Below are 5,220 nucleotides of genomic sequence, written 5' to 3'. Positions count from 1 at the left end.
CTCGTGCCTCGTCTCATGACTGAGTAGTTTAAGTCTATAAGAACCAGAGTGTTATAAACATGAATATGAAGCTTCTCCATGTGAGTTTTATGACTTTAAGAGCATGTTGTTGTTGGTTGAGGCTTTATGTTAAGTGTCGGCTGTTTCCTGCAGGCTTTTCAGTCACCACAGCAGATAAAACATTACAATTTAAGAAACTTTGATTCTATTAAATAAAGTCAATTCATGTTCATTTTAAGCTCTTTATGATGACAAACAGTGGATGAAGAAAGTCAGATTTGTGGTATTTGAAAGCATCTCATTGATCTGTAGTTTGCTGTTTGGTGTGTTGTTACATTAACCAGCCACTAGAGGTCGGTGTTGTAACGTGACTAGTTTTTTAATACTAAAAATAAGAGTATTATCCTTTGGTCACCATCTTATTTTTACGTTATTATTTATTCATACATACATACATACACACAATATTTATTTGACTAAAAGTTAAGGTCTCTCCTTACAGTCAAACAGCACTGACTGAAGGTTTTCTCATGTTTTGCTCCTGGGATGCTCAAAGTGACACTTCAGACTGAAGTGAAAGATAAGAGAAAGATTTCACTTTAACTCAAAGCATAAATAAGCGTAATATTCTTCAATCCTGTCATTGCATCACTGCCTTCCAGCTCACCTTCACTGCACCACAATATTATTTCTGTTTTTGTGTTTAACTTGGTGGTTTTGTTATGGAAGAGTCAGACAGACGACACTTTTTTTTAAAGGCAAGTCAAGGAACTTTTACCTATTTGAAGATTCAGAAAATAAGAAAAATAATATTTCTTGACAGTTCTCACATTCTACATGACTATGAGTAGAACACTGCAGAAAAAAATACTTCCTTTTTTTGTATTAGCAGACCAAAAGGGTTGTAGGATGTTACCGTTTTTTTTCTTATAATCTAAATATTTTTCACAATACACACAAAACTACTCTTTCTCCTTTATTATTGTCAGCATTAATATTATTGTTGGTTAATCTGTGGAGAAATCTCCACAATCCTTAATTAGGATAATCAATTGATTTGTGTTTATACGACCTAATGATCAGAAAATAGTTGCATATATAGTATGTGATGCTCTCTGGTAAAGGTATATGAATTATGAAGAATCCATGCATGACTTAATGCATGAAAAAGCATGAATTAATTAATGTATCTGGACTGTAGAAGAATTAACAGTGTCTCATGCATAATGTTAATTAATGCAGCAGCTAAAGTATGAGTTATTAATAATGTTCACGTCTTCTTCAGAGGGTCAATATATTCATACATCCTTACCATATGTTACCGCTTACTGTATGCCCTGAGGCTATATGTTAAAAAATGTATAGACTAGTTTTCCATAGTCCAAAGTGATTACTTAAAATGTTCCTATTTTATTTAACCAAACTGTCCAAAACCTCTTCAGCTACATAATTAAAGGCTCAATTTAGCTTGAGCTGCATTTTGAAACCAGAGAATTATTTAATTTTGTCTTGAAAAATTTCTGCATAGTTACAGATTATTATTAGTTATTGTTTTTTTTTTTTAGTTTTAACTAATGTTTTTGCTCTAATCCAAACTATAACATGTAGCATTCTGCTTTCAGATGTTGGGAGACATGAAGACAAACTTTAGATGAAATAACTGAAACATATTTCAAACTGAAAAATATTTCACAAAATATTTTTATTTTTAAAAAGGAACAAAAGCAATTTCTGATTTCGATTTTTAGCAACCGATTATTGATTCATTTATTTGCATACCATTTAATTTTATTTATGCATTTATTTTTCTTGTACATAATTTAATTCAATTTATGTATTTATTTCTTATGCACAATTTTTAAAATATATCTATTTTGTGCACCATTTTATTTTTATTAATGGATTTATATATTTTTCTTGTGCACAATTATATTTAATTATTTATTAATTTATTGTTCATGATTTTATATAATCAATTTATTTCTTGTGCATGATTTTTTTTATATATCTATTTTTGTGCACCATTTTATTCAATTCATGGATTTATATATTTTTCTTTTGCACGATTTTATGCAATTCTTCTTTTATTTATTGAATGTATTTATTATTTTTTATTGTGCACTACAGTGGTTACAGAACAAGTGAAGACCAGAATGAGAAGACAAATAATTATAAAGTAAAACAAAAATCCGAGGTGATAAAAACGTACCATAACATGAAGGAAAATTAAAGAAAACGGCTCCAAATACCTTCATGAACCAGTCAGTTCAGAGTGCAGCTCCACTGGTCATAAATACATGTGAAATAGTGTGTTGGCCGGGAATGAACACACGGTGGTGCAATACACACAATACATATTTATCATTATGCTTTTCTCTCTGTAGGCCACTTCAACCCTTTGATGCACAACATGGGTCTAAAGTGACCCGACTAAGTTTTTATATTGTTTATCTTATAAATTAATTAATTTTATCATTCAGTATTCCAGGTTTTCCTCAATTAACTTGTTTTTGATCATCAAACACTGCAAAAAAGCCAACTTGTATTTTTGGCCTGAAACAGTGATTTAAGTTGGTAAAACTTGGAAATATAAATTATTGATATTTAGTGCAATAATGTAAGTTAGCACAACAAAGCAAGCCAGTTGTCTGATCAAAAACATGTTGGTGAGTTGTTGTTACTTATATCTTTAAGTTGGGGTTCACAACAAGGGACAATAGTTCTGCTAACTCTTATTTCTTTGTTGTGAAATGCGGGAAAGCCAACTTTCCGAGTTGGCAATGCACTTGAAGTCTCTTTGTGACTGTGCTACCTGAGCTTGAGTCCACACAGGTAAGCAAGCCTATTAAATTAATTAAAATGATACGGGAATTTTATTCTGAGCTGTGCTGTGAAGTGTTGTACGTCTTTTGTTGGAGAAGGCAACCTACACATTTTCAAAATTAAAACACAAACAGGTTTTCAGTCATTAGCGAAAGCTAACGGCTAACTGATGCTAACGGCTAACTGATGCTAGCCGCGCTGCTTGTTACAGCTACAAGAGTAGCTATTAGCTTATCAAAGCTAACTCAAAATTGTGGTCAACATTAGCCGACATTTCATAGCAGCGTTACAATCGTGCCAATTCAGCACATTGCAGAAGTAAGGATTAAAAGTTATTACAATGTAAAATTATAAATTAGTACAACTTACAGTTGAGTTGAGCAAACTCAAAAACAAAATTTTAAATAGTTTATTTGTCCAACTTAAAATTTTATCGAAGTTTGTTGTCCTGAAATTTTGAGTTCACCCAACTTTTCTTTTTTTGCAGTGTACGTCCTCATTTTTTGTTTTCATTTCTTACCTTTTGAATAAAAACCCTTTTTGTATCACTACGCTTCTAATGCACAAGGTCATTTTTGACCCATCTGTGTAAACTTGATGTAATAATACAAAAAATATTTTTCTTCATGAAGTATGAAAGGAAAAATGGATATAATGATCTGTTGTAATAATAAAAGAAGATATTCAAACACACAGCCAGCATGAAATAACATGGGAAATTAATGCGGGTCATTTTTGACCCATGTTGTGGATTAGAAGGTATTTGTTGTGCATCAAAGGGTTAAATCACAATAATTCTACTGTGGTGTCATGTTGTGGAGAGATGATGGCTTCATTAGTCATGTCAGGGTGGGTGTGTCTTTGTATATTATGTCAATCAATTAATCAGACTTTATTTGTATAGCACTTTTCATACAATAGAAATGTAACACAAAGTACTTCACATAAAAAAGGAAATAATAATAATAATAATAATAATAATCTAACATTGAAACCAGCAAACACCAGCCCATCCCATTAAAAAACAAAGCACAAACTGAAGAAGCTCCATCTCAACGTCAAGTAATGAGGAAACACTGGAGGCAGGTTAGAAATTAATTGGATAAAATAAATAAAAATTAAGTAAGGTAAGATAAAATAAAATAAAAAACAAAAGTAAATAACAATAAAAAGTAAAAAAAAAAAAAGAAGCTAAATAAAAAAGATGAAAACAATAAATAAATAATTAAAAACTAGAGCATGATAAAAAAAATATAAAATAGACTAATAAATAAAAGCAAATAAATAAATAAAAGAGAAGATGTTGTAACACTAAGATGCACGAGCATAAAAATCTTTAAAAATGGTTCAAGTAAAAGCCAAATTAAAAAGATAAGTCTTAAGTTTTAAATATGAGCCGTCTCTGATGCCCTCAGGTCTTCAGGGAGGCTGATCCACAAACCACAGTGACAAAATGTGTGTGTTTCTGTTTTGTGCAAGTAGAGTCCACCACATGCAGGCCTACCCAAAGTGTGTTTAAATTTCCTGCGTTTCACTCGTTCGTACAGGATTCAGGATTTACTGTATGTGTGCGTCATGTCACCAAAGATAACCTTTGACGATGGCGCAGCACACACACACACACGCGCGCGCGCGCACACACACACGCACACACACGCACACCCTCTCGCCGTGCAGCTCTCTCTATCTGTGGGCTTTTCATTCCCCTGATCCTCTTAAACTGATGTAGGCTTCCCTGCTGCTGGCTGCTGGCTGCGCACGGCTCTCCCGGTCACTCCAGACCGACACCGAGCACAGACCGGACTGCACTCTCATATTTTTTCTCCTCATCTTGCTCACAACAACTTTGACAGCTGCAGAAACGGTACAGCGGGAGAAATGCGTGCGTACATGTAAAGAGGCGGAGCACCGGGAGCCGGAGCGGCTCGGAGATGCTGCACTGACGGAGAAGGAGACCCTGCAAGGCAAGACGCGGCGGGATAAACTTCACAGGATATGATTTGATGATTTTCCGACATGGACTCGGAGTGGTGCGCGCTCTCGTGACATCCTCGTAGTTTTATAGTTTTTCTGACTCATCAAACTGCGGCTTCAGTGTATTATTCAGGCACCACAGTCCTTTAGGGGTTTGCAGTGTTGTGGTACAGGACTCGCAGCCTCGACCTCATGCTGCTTTAATATCCAGCGCAGTAGAAACAGTAGAGTCTTATCTCTGAGCACAGCATCTTTATAGCTTCCCTGGTGCTGTTTTGCATGAGGATTTCAGCAGGAATGGACACACACGTTGCGCCATGCGTCACTCCACACCTGACTGGATATGAAAACCGTTTGCTCATCATTTAAAACAACTGCGACACCTGAAGAGTGATTATTATTTCTCCCTCTCTCTCATCATCA

At 34.5% G+C, this 5,220-nt stretch overlaps 1 protein-coding gene across 1 annotated transcript in view; it reads left to right on the top strand.

Moving 5' to 3' along the window:
- Positions 1–2,708: 2,708 nt before the first annotated feature.
- Positions 2,709–5,220, top strand: part of LOC131966009 (dedicator of cytokinesis protein 3-like) — a 223,979-nt gene continuing 221,467 nt past the window's right edge. Inside the window, exon 1 of the mRNA XM_059328541.1 lies at positions 2,709–2,832. The gene's annotated coding sequence lies outside the window, so the exon portion shown is untranslated. The remainder of the gene's footprint in view (positions 2,833–5,220) is intronic.

This window comes from Centropristis striata, chromosome 3, assembly GCF_030273125.1.
Source record: "Centropristis striata isolate RG_2023a ecotype Rhode Island chromosome 3, C.striata_1.0, whole genome shotgun sequence".
NCBI lineage: Eukaryota > Metazoa > Chordata > Actinopteri > Perciformes > Serranidae > Centropristis > Centropristis striata.
The sequence above is the reverse complement of the archived record's forward strand: the minus strand, read 5'-3'. Positions and strand labels throughout refer to the sequence as shown.